The following is a 17363-nucleotide window of genomic DNA, read 5'->3' on the forward strand; positions in this document are numbered from 1 at the left end:
ATATATTTCCCAATAGTATGATAATATATAACTTCTAAATTAGTAAAAATTACATTAATTTTGATTAGAATTTGAATTGCCTTCTTCATAAGGTGTCATCTTTTATACAAAGAATTTTCAAATCAGTTGTAATTATGCACATTAACTGTGAATTAAATCCTTTTGCCATTTGGTTTCCTTAAAAAATATGTTACAGTAGATAATACTTTCTAGTGTGTGCACAGTAAGGGAAAATTTGGAATGTCTATCCCTTTATACTAACGATGGTTATAAACCTGCATATTAATTCTATTTTGTCCAGCATCAACTACAATTTCAGTGTTATAACACAGTTGCACAATCATGATATAAAAATATTATTATGATGTTTTTTGGAAAGCAACATTACTTATCTAATTTCTTGCTTCTGTTTTTTTTTTTTTTTTTTAATTTTATCCTGTATTGAAAATGTGTACCTAGAAGCAGGCCTCAGCTCTCTCTTTAGTAGGCCAATTTTTGGCATCTGCCACCTGCACGTTTGGTTCTACCACACCATCTCCTTTAGCTTGTCTTCAGTTCTGCTTGGACTCAGAACAGAATACCCCAAAATATGGTTCCTTAGCATGTTAATCTGTCTTTGTAAGTTTTATTTACAGGCCCAGTCAGGAACCCTAAGGGGGTTGAGGAAACCTTCCTTCCCTACCCCTCACACTTTCTGTGGGTACCCTTTGCTTTTACACTAAATTTCCCAACCATCTCATTCATAAAATTTTATTCCTTTACAAAATCTATTCTTTAAATATGAGACTGAAAATCAGTGGAATACAGATTTTTAACTGTAATGAGTGATAAGAAATACTGGAGTGACAAAAGAAAATACTTATAAAGGATAAAGTAGATATCTTTTAAAGGAGTGAAGTGGCCTGGTAGGGTCAATACAGTAACAGAATTTTAGCCAAAGAGAAAAATTAGTAGTCCAGGGAGGGAGGATGCAGAATCTTACGAAACAATAGAGATTAGTAGAAAATTAGCCATTTCAGAACTAAGGAAAGTTTAATTCCACCTACTCAAAATCAAGAAATAAAATGTAAGAAAAGTTAGGATAAAAGCTGAGTAATAGTAAAACTTCAAAAAAAAATCCCAAGGGATGCATAATACACTGATATTATGATGTAAGAAATTTATTTAAAAACACTTCAGTGTGGAGGCTGTGATTAAAATCTATATTAGTTTCAATTTGCACCCTAGAGACAGCAGTTGCTCTAATCAAGAATTCACAGTCTGGAGGTGGTCTGCTGTCCTTTAATCTAAAAGGCCACCCCCAAAGGCAGCTTCTACTGGTGTTTCAGCTATCTTTCTCTTCCATCAACACTCGAAGCTACACTAATTTATACAGTGAAAGTTAAAATGCTTATCCATTGGTAGAATTAGTAGTTTGTCAACTAGCACAGAGGATTTTGGATGGGAGCTTTCTTTGATAAAATTGAAAAAATTGTGTGTCTTTTTATTTAAATAAATTCATGCACCCACCTCTAACTGGGAAGATCAGACTCCAATAAATGGTCAGCAGGATTTGGACCTTATTCAGTTTATTGCAAGACAGATTCTGTAACTCTTTCGTGAACCCAAAATTTTCTGAGAGAGGTCTCAACTGAATTTAGAAAATGTATTTTGCTAAAGTTAAAGGATGCATCTGTGACACAGCCTCAGGAGGTCCTGATGACATATGCCCAAAGTGGTTGGAATACAGCTTGGTTTTATCCATTTTAGGGAGACATGAGACACCAATCACTATGTGTGCAATGTACATGGGTTTGGTTCAGAAAGGCAGGGCAACTCAAAGGGGCAGGGGGCATGGCTTCCAGGTCATAGATAGATAAGAGATAAAAGGTTACATTCACGTCTTTGATCACCATTTCACTGAATACATAATTTATATGTGTGGGGGTAGAGAGTCACTTATGCCTTAGTCTGATTCAGTGAATCTGCATTTTTACATAAACAATAGGGCAGAAGAAGCAATAAGATGTGCCTTTGTCTCAGGTGAGCAGAGGGGTAACTTTGAGTTCTGCCCTTTGCCCTGCACCTGTGAAGATAAGCGATTAATGTACATTACCAGGGTGAAATTCAACAGAACTGTTTTTTTTTAGGGTAAAGATCTTGAGGCCCACAAGGAATTTCCCTGTGGGAAAATTGTGAGGGTGGTATGTAGTTTTTTTGTCTTTGTAGCTATCTTATTCTGAAATAAAACAGGAGGCAGTTCTGCTTGATGCACTTCCCAATTTGACTTTTCCCTTTGGCTTAGTGATTTGGGGGTCCCAAGATTTATTTTCATTTCACAGATTTTTTGTTTCCTGGATAACAATTGTCTACTCATGTATCAGAGCTTATTCTGAGGCTTCTTTTCAGTAGAATCTGGTAGTGAGAGAAAGAAATATGAAGAAGGAAGAAGGAGAAAGGAAGGCAGGAGGGGAGAAAATAACTAAATAGTTTTTTTAATTCCTAACTAAATTAGGCTGTTTCCAAAAAAATCAGTTTGCAAAATTAGGAGCACGATAGGCATAAACTGAAGATCCTCTGTGAACAAGGTAGGATGTTCAATATCGACAAAGGTGTCAATAAACGTCTCACATTTTTATGATGGAAGACAGTTTCAGAGTAAGGCTTCTACCAAAGTTAGGCTTCTACTCTCATATAGAAACTGGGAGATGGGAGAGTTATCTTCCTCAATGATTTCATTTCAGAATTGTCTCCCAGATCCTTCAAAAAGGCATTCTGGATCTTAAAGTTGGTAAGAGTCTTGTTTAGCTTTTTATTTTTTTTATTTTTTTATTTTTTATTTTTTATTATTATACTTTAAGTTCTAGGGTACATGTGCATAACGTGCAGGTTTGTTACATATGTATACTTGTGCCATGTTGGTGTGCTGCACCCATCAACTCATCAGCACCCATCAATTCATCATTTATATCAGGTATAACTACCTGATATAAATGATGAATTGTTTAGCTTTTTAAAAGATTTACATATCTTTTAGAGACAGAGCAATAATTTGCAAGTTTTCTAAAGCAAATGTTCTCTGAAAAGAGAGATGAAAAAAGTCTCTTTACTTAGTTTTAACAGGGAGAATTCAGTCTCTTATTTTATATTTGTATTTGCCCTTAAAAATCTTAGTAATTCTCAAGCACAACTAAAATTTTAGAACCACCGATCTAACCCATTGTTTAAATATTTTGTTTTATTTCCAGAAATACACTTTGTGTGCATGAGATAATCTCTGTGATTTTGACATTTGTTTGAAACAATTAGACAAAAGCTTGTTAAAAGGCAATTTTTTAATACAGGTGAAACCAACTCTCATACAGATAGAAAAATGCACACGTGTTAAAAGATTTTATTCTACTTATTAATCATTGAAGAAATCAGAAACATGGAATCAGATCAAAAGAGATTCCCAAGACAGACATATATATAGATTAGGAATATATAAAAAATGTTTTTTTCCAGGGAGGAGAGGAAGGCAATTGAATTTCTACAGGATAGGACAGAATTTTCATATGTATAAAAAGAATTGTATTTGTTGCCATCAGTCAGCTACAATGTACAGACTTGCAAAATAGCTCAAAGACAATGAAAGACATGATTCAGATCATCTGGAAGAGTAGGCTGGGCACGGTGGCTCACGCCTGTAATCCCAGCACTTTGGGAGGCAGAGGCAGGTGGATCACGAGGTCGGGAGATCGAGAACATCCTGGCTAACACGGTGAAAACCTGTTTCTACTAAAAATACAAAAAATTAGCCAGGCGTGGTGGCAGGCGCCTGTAGTCCCAGCTACTTGGGAGGTTGAGGCAGGAGAATGGCGTGAACCCGGGAGGCGGGGCTTGCAGTGAGCCGAGATCGTGCCACTGCACTCCAGCCTGGGCGACAGAGCCAGACTCTGTCTCAAAAAAAAAAAAAAAAAAAAAAAGCGTACTATAACTGAATCTCCTTTCCACATTACCATTCTGATGCTCCAAAATTAGGCACAACAAATAGAATGGTACGTACTCAGATTTTCTCAGTTTGTAAAGAGATATGTTGGAGAATAAACACAAATTATAGAACTTTCAGTTGCCCAGCCATGTATAGTAAGTGTTTCTCAATCTTATTTTCTTACAAATTTTATAATTTTTCTGTCATAAATGAATACAACTATTACTTATGTGATACTTATCATAACTGATAACTGTTATTATTTATGTTGTTTAATTCAGTATTAAATTAACTCATTTTCTAATTTTATCTATTCCTATACAATGATATCTTTAGAATTATGGATTCAATGTACATATGCATTTTTTAAAAAAAATTTAATAGATATAAGTATAAATGTCAGTGGACTGCCTACATTTATCTTATATAGCATTATATGTGTATATAACACATTCTGCAAAACACTAAGTCAGAAGAAAAAGAAAGTTCTTCCTCAGTGGACAAAAATACATTCAAAAGAGCGAAGAGCTTTCACACAGTTGTCAGGTTTTGGATCATGAATTTTCATTCCATTTTTATTAAGTGTGTGATGCAAGAAGGTTACAGCTCTAATGACCCCTGAAATTGAACAACCAACATGTAAAGAGCACTATCAAAATGAATTAGTTTATTTGAATGTACTTCGTAAATTACAAAGCAACTTAGAACACTGAAAAGCTTCAGAGCTTCACAGCAAGCCATAACTATGGGATGAGCCAAAACTTCCATAGATTTATAAATTATTAAGGAAGAGTATACAATTTGTAAAAGTTTAGTTAAAGAGGGAAGATAAGGCCAAGGGTGGTGGCTCTTTCCTGTAATCCCAGCACTTTGGGAGACTGAGGAGGGCAGATCGCTTGAGCCCAGGAGTTCAAGACCAGCCTGGGCAATATGGTGAAACCTCATCTCTACTAAAAAATATGAATATTAGTGGGGTGTATTGGCACACGCCCGGAGTCCCAGCTACTTGGGAGGCTGAGAAGGGAGAATCACTTGTTCCTGTGAGGTGGAGGTTGCATTGAGCCAAGATCTCACCACTGCACTCCAGTTTGGGTGACAGAGTGAGACCCTGTCTCAAAAAGAAAAAAACAGTGATGATAAGTCCTGAATTTGTTTTCTTTCATCCATGTTTTAATTAATTATTTATGTCCTTAATCTTTGAATGCAATGTTGAGATTCACAAATGTAAAAATTCTAGCTCTTTTCTAAAATGCATCAATGTTAGCTTATGTCTCACTTCACTTATGATGAGGCTGTTAATCACTAGGTCTATGAAAATCAATGATATTCCATTAACTCACTGTAGTCAAAGACCCAGGGTTTTTCGTCTCCATTCATAGAGTGAGTCCGGTTAATTCATTCATAACTTAGGACTGGCATTTTTCTCAAAAGAAAATTGAAGGAAGACATTTAAGTGTTGCTCTCTTATAATCTTCAATATTTGATAATCTTTGCCTGAGCAATTTACTTTGCATAAGATCTTGTAAGTTTAGGATTTCACTGTTTTAAGTTTCAGAATTCAAACATTGTGCCAAGTAGCCAAGACTGAAAAAATTAATCTATTGGATATTGTCCCAAATGAGATCTTGAAACAATGGCCACATGTTGAAATTCTGCCTACACTCATCAGTTTTATGCAAAATGGTGGAAACTTGAATAGGTAAGAACAAAAATTGGAGAACAGAATAGTGAGACTGAGAAGGAACACATTATAAAGTAAGTAGTCCTACGATTACATGAATAAATTTTATGACAAAAGAAACAACTATAAATAATTGAAAACTTAAGCATCTATTTTCCAATTCAGTTTTGCATTACCATCAAAAATTATAGATACCTTTACTTTTGGGGTTTGGAGTCTTGGCCTTTTCCTACTTTGCTTCCTTCCCTTGCTTTTGGGAATCCTTATTCTATTTTTAGACTTTTTTCCTGTGATATTTCCATTTACTGATTCCTAATTCTATTACTTTTGTAAAATTCAATTTCCAGAAAATACTCAACCTCTAGAGATAGTAAAAGTTGACAGTTCACTTCTTTCCTCATAAAATGTACTTTGTGTAGTTTCATTTAGGGTTGACTTGCTTCCCAACCCCATACATATTATATAACGAAGTGGATTATTCAAAATGAAAAACTGAGTTCCTGCTGAAATTCCATAAATTTGTATTGTGAGCCTATTTAATGCAAAGAGGATTGTTTTAACTCTATATTTAAAGAATAAAAATAGGATAAGGAAACCTGTAAAATTTTTTAAAACAAATAATTTTTATTGCATAGGCAGGCCTTCTATATACCTATATATTTATGTGCTATACCATCAATACATTATATACCATATCATTTTATTATTTCCTACTTTATGATTACTTTTTGTGGTATAGACACATTTTAAAGTATAATTAGTGCTTATTGTTTCCGAAAGCATTAAAACAATCCCTTGATTCATATATTTGTATTAGATTATTCCTGTTTTTATGTTATTCCATATGAGATTGAAATAGGCAGACTGTAATTACAGCAAATTGCCCAGCGTAAGTATATGCCTATATTAGTGGAGTATCAGAACACTTTGTATCAGAAAAGTGTTATTCATTGTTCTTACTGGATGCTAAGGCTGGGATCAAATCCTTTCTGTGAAAATAAAACCAATATTAAAATGACTTCAGAAGAAAATAAAAATAATAGTATAACTTGTCTAAGTAATGGTCAAAATGAAGAACTAGATAGAATGTGTTCCTAATACTTATGAAATAATTTAACCTATGGATTTGGCATAGGTACTTTTGGAACAAAAAAATTAGGATATGCAGTTACTTTAAGATATAAAACAAAATATTATTAGGAGCTTCCAGTTTTAGGTGACTCTGATGTGGCTGGCATTGGACTAAGCTCTTTTCCAAATCTATTCTATTTGTTATTTTAACATTATTCCAATTGTTAGTACTTTTCATTTTACATTTTGCACAAGATCTCACAATTGGGAAGCAATGGAGATTTATTTGATGGAAATATTTTTGAATCTAAAGTCTATGTAGTTTTCAAGGTGTTACACTTTTTCACTCCATATCACATTAGAAGGAAAATTTTATTTTAATTCACTATTATACTTCCTAGAATATTTCAATTCTTCATTTACTCATTAGTTCAGAACACTTAAAACAGAACTGCCTCAAATAACATCATTGTCATGGTAAAATAAATTATCCAACTAATAATTAAAGACCACATATGTTGAGCATACTCTGTGTTTCAAAAATGTTATTTCTTACCTTCTCAATAAACATTTAAGATGGGCATCATTCTCTCGGTTCTGTAGATGAGACATTAAGTTACAGAAGGCCAAGTGTCTAAGTACCTCAGTAGAATTGGAAACCAACCCTCTTACTGTTGAAACTCAAATGACTTGCACAGCATTATTTCCCCGTGCTGCAATTAACACATTTTTCTACCAAAAATTCTGTCTTTCTATAACTCTAGTAAAGCTAATGAAGTAACTTTAGTGAGTTAGAAATGAATTATTGATCTAAACACATTGAGAGTGTTACAATTCTAAGCCTTGACTAATTTTGATATAATTTTGCCCTTAATCTTGCCTTCAAAAAATTTTTATTGTAAATGCTTTGTGATAATATCTGCCATAGATCATGGGGATCCATACTTCTAATGTGTTGAAGAATATATTTTAATTCAGAATATATTTTAAGAGTATTTAAAAATCAACAGTTTTTTTTCAGTAAATGCCAGTCATATAATTTAATGCAAAATAATTAGTAAAATTATTCTCTTACTTTCTTCTGTATTTCTCTTTACTCTATTTTATCATTAATATTTCTTTTTTATTTAACTTTTAAGTTCAAGGGTACATGTGCAGGTTTGAGCCATGATCTGGGTGTGGGAAATACATAGAATAATTTAGTCCCTCATCCCAATATAGCAAACTTTATTACTTTCCTGATCCTTTATGGCTATAAATTAATCTGAACTGTTCTATGGAATAGCATATCCAATTCATTAACTAAAGAATCAGAGGATTTAATGTAAATACTGTTGGTCATCTTCCTCGTGCATAAACCAATCTACACACTTTAAACAACACACATTATCCAAAGGACTTTATACTCTTTTTCAATTTCTCTGTAATAAATTACCACAAACTTAGTGACTTAAACAAACATGCATTTATTATCTCACAGTTTCTGTAGACCAAAAGTCCAAGCAAAGCACAGCTGGATTCTCTGTTCAAGGTCTCACAAGGCTGAAATCAATTGAGATATGTTCTCATTTAGAGTGCGAGTTTCTCTTCCAAGCACATTCAGGTTCTTGGCAGAATTCAACATCTTGCAGTTGGAGGGCTGCAGTCCTCATTTTCTTGCTGGCTGTTGGCCAAGGTGGTTTACAGCTCCTAGAGACTATCTTCAGGTTTTGTCCATGTGGGCCTCTCACTACCTGGCAGCTTGCTCTCTAATTAAAGGCCAGCTGGAGAATCTCTCCTAATGTGTTAGAGTGGAGTCCCATATAATGCATCACAATCACAGAAGTGACTATCCGATCACATTTACATGTCCTACCTACACTCACTGGGAAGGGATGTGTATGTATGTGCACATACCCTTATAGGGTATGTACAACGGGAGGTTGAAATCTTGAAGGCCATCTTAGAATTTCAGGGCTAACTCAGAAACTGGGCTGATTATTCAGGAAATATGTATTAAGATTGCTATATGTGCTAGATGCTGTGCTCTGCTCTGAGTTATAGAGATCAATGACACGGGTCTTTCACGTATGTTGTGCTCTACCCTGCATTATAGAGATAAACAACATTGGTCTTTGACACAGAGGAATGCTTGCGGGAACATTGGAATATTACAATGTGATTAAAGGGATTTGGGGACATTGGAAGAAGTACTATCAAAACATAGTGAGAAAAGTGATTAAAAGTCTTGACTTTTTCAAAATGGTGTTTTGTCTGACATCCCTTGCTTAACACAATGCTTTTGATTGAGATTCCTTAAGTATTTGCTTGCATTAGCAATTGGTTCATTTATATTGCTAGGTAGTATGCCATTGTACGATCACACTACAATTTTTGTATCTTTTCGCCCACTGATGGACAATGAGTTATTTACAGCTGTTGGCTATTATGAATGAAGCTGCTATAAATATCTATGTGCATGAGCTGTGGGGTTTTCCTTTTATTTTTAGTTAAATAGCTCAGAATGAAATTGCTGTATTATAGCTAGTAAAAGTTTTAAGAAGGGTTACTATTCCCATGGAGTGAGAACACACAGACTTTCCATCTTCTCTCTCATTCTGCTTATATAGATAATGATTTGGTCTCTTTTTACTTTTATAATTATAATTGGGAGAAAACTGCAATACCCTTAATTAATATGCAGACACTGCAGTATTTCTGTATTAGTTAATTGAAAGTCAAAACATCAAAAGAACCAAAAAAGAAATAGCTTGAATGATCAAATGTGATTAATTAGTGTGACTGAGTATTAGGAAATCAAATTAGTGTTTTAACTGCACATTTTCTGTTTTCAGTGTTAAAACAAGATTTCTTGAAGTTTATAGCAGCCTGCATCTCTATTTAGTGGCCATTCTTTATTTTCAAGAGTGGATTGTGGCTAATAGAAAATAATAATACATTTCTGGCATAAATTGATACCATATACAAGCTACAATACCTCACATTGTTAGAATCAAAATGCAGTATCTTCTCTAGGGAATACATTCACTGAATGGCTGATTAAGATACCTAAATGAGGGGGGAAAGCCCCAAAACATGCTGCTTGAATATTGAAAAAATGTGAAAAATCCCAAATATTTAGAAAATTACTGTCAGTTGAAATATTTAAAAATTGAAAGCTTTGCTCAAAATATTGTGTTTCTTACAGTCAAAAATCATAATATTTTTTGAAAAACCATATGATTTAGCATTAAAAACAAGATTTCTAATGCATCATTCTTTCGACACATGACAGAAGCTGAATTACAAGGATATCTGAATTTAGATGCACAGAGGAGTAGCTGTAAATATTTTTGGCCCATGAGTCATATTGCAGGGGCAGAAAATTGTCCCATTTATATTTCTCCCTTGATTATTGTTGTGGAGGAAAAACTATCCCCACCAGCCCAGTTCACTTTGAATGACTGAGAATGTCTGTATGAACTTTCATATCTAGCTGAGTATAAGTCTTCTTATTTAGTTATAAGCAAAAGAAAAATAATAAAAATATAAGTAAATAACATAGTAAGAAATTAGAGAACCAATAGGAAGAAGAAATAATAGCTTTAAGACTGTGAAATATATTTACCCCCACCAAAGAAAATTTTAAAATGAGGGAAAAAAAGGACAAATTTAAATATTTAATTCATATACTTAAAATTCAAGAGAATATATTACATTAATAAATCAAAATAAGTGATAATAAAGAGGAAAAAATGCAAAATTCCAAAGAAAACTCCATGATAATGAAAAGTTTGAATTTAGTAACAAATACCATAATGTACTCTATAAATAATAGACGTATATGGGGGATAACTGATTTAGTAACAAAGAACATAAGCCTCAGTAGTTTTTATGGAACTCAAAGAAGAACTAAAGAGAAAAAATAAATGAACCATAAAACCAAGTCTTAAGAGAATGTATTTGGAATAGGAGTTGTAGGGAAGAGAGAGAAAAACAAAAATAAAGCATGAGCACAAATGAAGTATAAATATATAATTTCATTGATACAGTTATTCAAGAAGGGCATATATTTTAATTTGAATATAAATTGGACACTGTAAGTAAAATAATTATTTTTAAAAAGCCCATGGCCATTGTCTTCATTAAATTTAAAGAATACTGAGAGAAAAACACATTGATTTAATAATCTTGCAAAAAGAAGATAAAAGGTCATTTGTTGTCAGTGCCACAGAAGTTTCATGTGTGGTACAGTTCTACCATGCCATGGGGGATTCACCCAGACTGTCATGAAGGAGCTAGGAAATCTCCCCTTCTATTTGAATGATCCTCATCAGTGGGATTTTCTCAGTAGGAACAGTGGAGGGTGAAAGGAACAGAGAATAAGTCTGACAGGCAGAGTAAAGGGCAGAGGCAATAAATGAACTAAGAAAGGCTGGAGTTGCCAATGTCAAAGGCTTAAAAGGAGCAGAGAAACTTCATTAAAAGGAACTAATACCTGGAGAAATGCTTGAACATCATGGAAAATTAACAAGATCTACAAACATCTAAGCTTCAAAAACAGTTTATATATTTTTTAAAAATACCAATATTTGGTTCATTTCAGTCATCTCCACACTTCTGTATTCTGGGAGTCAATGATGTAACAATATTTACAAACATTTAAGGGAGAAAAAACACTATAACCCAAGCTCTCTTTTTTGTCACCCCTTATCTAGCTTCATGTCTTTTTGAGACAGTCTCACTCTGTTGCCCAGGCTGGAGTGCAATGGTACGATCTTAGCTCACTGCAACCTCTGCCTCCCGGGCTCAAGTGCTTCTTCTACCTCAGCCTCCCGAGTAGCTGGGACTACAGGCGCGCGCCATCACTCCTGGCTAATTTTTTTTGTACTTTTAGTAGAGACAGGTTCTCGCCATGTTGGCTAGGCTGGTCTCAAACTCCTGACCTCAAGTGATCTGCCCATCTCAGCCTCCCGAAGTGCCAGGATCAACTCCTTGCCATTTGACCAGAAATAATAATATTCCTGGATTGTATTTTCTAAACTTTCTCCTGGGTTTCTTTGTTTTATTCAAACTATAGTTGACGTTGAGCAAATGTTACTTCATTCAGTATTTTCAACTGAAAGATGCAGACGCTTTTTGCCAAAATTGAAATAACATCTCTATTACCTAGGTTTCCTGAGTTTTTGCCTGAGTTAGAGCTTTTGGAACCATTACATTTCTTATCATTCATGTAATATTGTGTACAATACTTTATGTAACTTGTTAGTATGTTTCCATTCTCTCCATTTCCCCCACCCCAGGGCAATATCTTACACAGCATAGTGTGGTAGATTGCTCAAAATTTTCTTGAGATGAATCTAACATCTAAAAATGTGTTTTGTATTTTAAGATTAAGTCATTTTAGCTTGAAAATTTTTGCTTTCCTAGTAGGGGCAAAAGAGATAGCTGTGTTGCTTGTTAATTGCTTTCTATGAATTTTCAATGTCCTCCTTTGGACACTAAGTCCCTTTGTCTACGGAATCCATTTGGAGGAATGTCTTTTTTACCAGATTCGACATCATTGTTAATATTAATACAAAACTATCTCATTCATTGAAGATGCATTATTTCAGAGATGAAGAAGAAATACAGCTCAAGGTTCTGGGTTGTTTTTCTTTTTCTTGTGAGGACTTTGGTACCAAAGGCTTCTGTTTTTAATAATCATAGTTACTGTAGCAAATAATTTGTAACAGTTTTCTTATTTCTAGCATGATTCTTCTCTATGTTTTTCTCTAGAGTATCAAGAAGCTTTCTGCTTCCAATGTTTACTCAAAATGGAAACTTGCACAGTTGCCTAAGAGAAAATATAGTCTAGTCCTTCTCTTTCTATATGGATTTAAGGGGTATTCATATGTATTTGTATATTTATGAGAGCCCAGAAAAAAATCCAACAGACTGCTCTAGGATAATTCTTCGATAGATTTATGATCCTTGTCTTAAAATATTATAGATGCTCAGGGGTCACCTGTGAACTCTTGTCTCAATACTTCTCTGGAAGCTTTCCCAATACATTGTATTACATCTTCTCATCCTTTGAAACACATATTGAGCCATTAAAAGATTCAGTTTTAATAGCTGTTTTCTTAACATGTAAAGTGAAACTCATTTGAGAACTATGTGGTATCTTAATTACATTACTTTGCTTAAGATTCATCTACATGAGCTCATGTTCTAGTTAACAAAATAGTTAGCCAATTTTTCATTATTTTGCCTAAAATAAAAACAATACCAAAATAAGAATGGCTCAATAATTTTTCAAATTGTCAATTTACAAAAAAAAAAAAGAAAAAGGAGCCTAAGATACAAAGAAGGTAAAGTTGTACAGGTAGGTAACGATAGACTCAGAACTAGAAGATTACCCTTCATCTCACTGATCTCACTGATTTTTCCATTGGAAAATAATTTCATCCTTGATTTGAAATCAGCCAAACAACACAGACACACCACACACACACACACACACACACACACACACACACACACGAGATACTTTCACCATTGCCACAGACTTAATTGAAACAATGTATTCAATTAAATTTTGGCCTGAATTTCTTGGGTACCCAAAAATGAACTTTCCAGTATAGAATAGTTCTAGAAGGCTTTTAGATTTCTTATATTTTATATTGAGCTATTAATAATATAAATTGCACAGAATGTTGGTTGACACGTGGAGTTTAAAACAGAATTTTTAGATTGGTAAGATAAATGTCAGGCACAAACATTTAAAATATGAATAAAAGATAAGGGTTTCAGAATTTAATTTCATCTTCTTTGTGGTAAGCCTATTTAAATATACTTATTTTCTTACCCAAATGCCCAGAATTATTTGGGATGCCTTTATTTGCACACTCTAATAGCTCTCCTAATGTACCATCTGATCATTTTCAGTCTATACCAAGCTGTTATACTATTTGGTGGTCATGTTATTAAATATCACTTTTCCTGGTTAAATTGCAACTAATGTAGCGAAGTGTTTGCAACTAAGTTATAATGTATGAACACTTTACCTTGACATTTGAGATTGTAGAGTACTGGTAGTCATTGAATGTAGAGCTCATGAATAAAAGTGATTATGGATTTCTGAGGATTTAGCTTTTCTGACAAAATACATAATAACATGGACTTCAATTCTCAATTTCTTATGGCGCTTTTTGAAAAGGTCAGCTTGTTTCCAGTTTAAAAAAAAATCAATTGATCTTCAAAAAAATGTTTACATTCTGTTTTGTGGTCTTATTTCAGGAAGAGAGTCAAAATTATGGTGATCATCACTGAAATATATGCCAGTGTAGTGAGGATCCAGTTTCAATTGCTTCTACTTGCTTTGAATAATGCTTTTGCAAGTAGCAATCAGGAAGCAGTGCTATCACCTAATGGCCCTGAAAGGTAGTTGTAACATCCTTGGAAGCCCCATCAGAGCAATTCCTGAGTTTATTATAAAGAGGGCTGGGTCTTTTATCCTAAATGAAGCAAGGAATAAAATTTATTTCTGAAAGAGGTAGTACTTCTGTCTTTTTGTCTCCCAAGTCTTATATATCTTGCTGGAGGATAAACAAGGACTGAATCCCAAGGGGAATACAAAGCACCAAGAGAAAGCCAAATGCAAATTATGGCAATATTTTCCTTATGTCTGGTCCAATTTATGAGGGACCCCTTTGGAAAATGCTCTGAAAAGCCAGAGTCCCTACAGAGATACATTAGGATTCCAAACATCAGACAAATTGTCAGTTGAATGCAATTTTTGTTGGGATGCAGCTGTAGGCTATCAACAGCCAACATTTTCTGTGGCCAGGAAATGAGTGTTTAAGACCTAATGTGGGGCCTGTCACAGTGGCTCACACCTGTAATCCCAGCACTTCGGGTGGCCAAGACAGGCAGATCACCCGAGGTCAGGAGTTCGAGACCAGCCTAGCCAACAGAGCAAAACCCCGTCTCTACCAAAGAATACAAAAATTAGCAACGCATAGTGGTGCATGCCTGCAATCCCAGCTACTCAAGAGGCTGAGACAGGTGAATCGCTTGAACCTGGGCCACGGAGATTGCAGTCAGCCAAGATTGTGCCATTGCGCTCTAGCCTGGGCAACAGAGAGAGAGACTCTGTCTCAATTCAAAATAAATAAATAAATAAAAATAAAAAATCTGATGAGGGAAATCTGGGGAGTGCAATGCAGCACCTACTACACTCTAACTTCTTTAAAAACTTCTTTAAAAACTTCTTTTTTTCTACTCCAAAAAATACAGACCTGACAACAAACAAAACTCGTGATAATTTGAAAGTTTTAGTTTTCTCTTGCTGTATAACAAATTGCTACAAAATTCAAAAGCTTTAAAAAAACCTCTCCAAGATTTATCACCTCACAGTTTCCGTAGGTTATTAATGCCAGTAGTTTGACTTACTTTGATGCCTCTGGCTCAAGTTTACTCATAAGATTATGGTCAGTCCTTTGGCCAGGGCTTTGATCTCATCTGAGGGGTATCTTGGAGGGAGAATCTGCTTCCAAGCTCACTCACGTGGCTGCTTACTGGATTCAGTTTCTCACAGGTTGTTGCACTGAGGCCGCCATTCCTTGGCATGCGGGCATTGTTATGGGCTGAAAATCCATATATCGATGCCTTAAGTGCTAATACCTTAAGACCTGACTATATTTGGAGACAGTGCTTTCATAGAGGTGATTAAATGAAGATTTATTTTTTAGGGTAGGAAAAAACACAAGTTGACTAATGTGCCTATAAAAAGAGGGTTAAACATTGAAGACTACTGGTGCACAAAGGGAGAACCACATGAAGAGGCAGCAAGAGGGCCAGATCTGCAAGCCAAGGAGAGTGGCTTCAGAAGGCACCAACACTGCTTGCACCTTGATCTTTGATTTGTGGGAAATAGATTTCTGTTGCTTCAGCCACACAGTCTGTGGTGTTTTGTTATGGTGGCCCAGCAAACAAATGCAGGCCTCCACATAAGGCAGCACACAAGATGGCAGCTGGCTTCCCTTAGGGTGAGAGAGCAAGAGAATACATCCACAATTGAAAGCCAGTCTTTTTGTAACCGAAGAAGCAACAACTGAGTACTTCTGTTGTAACCTATTCATTGGGAGTCAACTAGTCTAGTTCCATCTCCAAGAAAGGGGATGACACAAGGACATAAATGTCATGAGACAGGCTGGGTGCAATGGCTCGTGCCTGTAATCCCAGCACTTTGGGAGGCTGAGGTGGGCGGATCACAAGATCAGGAGTTTGAGACCAGCCTGACCAACATGATGAAACCCCCCATCTCTACTAAAGTTACAAAAATTAGCCAGTCGTGGTGGCAGGCGCCTGTAATCCCAGCTACTCAGGAGGCTGAGGCAGGAGAATTGCTTGAACCCGGGAGGCAGAGGCTGCAGTGAGCTGAGGTCACACCACTGCACTCCAGCCTGGGCGACAGAGTGAGACTCCATCTCAAAAAAAAAAAAAAAAAAAATCATGAGACAGAGATTATTAGGGGCCATTTCAGAGGCTCCTGCCAGACACTAACATAACATCTGTAATAATGTAGGAAATATGAGGTAAATGAAGAAAAAAACAGAGAATAACATACAATAAATGGATTATAAAGGATCTGGAATAAACAACCTTTAAGATTGTCTGGATGGGGTTTAAACTGGAGAAGAGATGTTAAACACAGGACAGCTGCAACGAGTTTTTGTCATATGGTGTTACAGAAAAATAACTGTAGCGGATCCCTAGCAGTCATCAACCTGGCAACGAGAGCTAAATTCAATTTTCTTTTCAATACCACTACCTACAACTGCTATCTTTTCTTGGAAGCAAAAATAAAAAATAGTTTACAATAGGTGAGCATCATGAGTTGCCCTTGTATTTCTGTTCTGCGTTCACTTTTACCTCCTCCAGCCCTTGCCAGTTTTCATGCTTGGCTTAGTAACACTTCTTCATGAGTAAAGTTTGCAGTCAATTACTGTGTGACAATACCAACTATTCCCCTAAATATACATTCAAATTAAGGGTTACACAGTGGACATTTTGAAAGCAGAACATTCCTACAAAACAAACAAAACTCAAACCAGCTGGAATGTTATTTTGGGTGCATTGTCCTGCCTCAGGACCATTATTAGTTTTTCAGGACTCATTTCCAAAGATTCACTTAGGTAAAAAAAAAAAAAAGCAGATTTTGTTATAATTAAACGTAAGTTAAATATATGCTTTTGAAGGTGAGAAAGAGGTTGCTGAGGACTCCAAACTTTCTTTCTTTTACAAAAAAGTCATTCTATGTATTTTAGGTAGTAAAAAGACCACTAGAGGCATGTTTATGATTGTCTTTGTCTATAATTACAAGACAAAGAGGAAGAAGATAATTTTGGAAATATTTGAAGATCATAATTTCTTGTTCGAGTATCATATTTTTAAGTCAGTAGAGCAGATTCATAAGCTTAAGTTCTGAATTACTTAGTCACTTAAAAATATGCTCACAAGAAAAAGGCATTTATATGTTTGGAATAGGGCACACTTGGAATTACAACCTCTGGTTTTGAAAGTTGGCATTGGGGATGTTTACAGCTCCATTACCACAGCACCCATGCTCGTTCACCCTCCATCTCCACCTTTTCTGTCCCATCTAAGTGGTATAGTAATTAAGAGAATGGAACC

The sequence above is a fragment of the Trachypithecus francoisi genome, unplaced genomic scaffold (assembly GCF_009764315.1).
Source record: "Trachypithecus francoisi isolate TF-2019V2 unplaced genomic scaffold, Tfra_2.0 Lachesis_group11, whole genome shotgun sequence".
In the NCBI taxonomy this organism is placed as follows: domain Eukaryota; kingdom Metazoa; phylum Chordata; class Mammalia; order Primates; family Cercopithecidae; genus Trachypithecus; species Trachypithecus francoisi.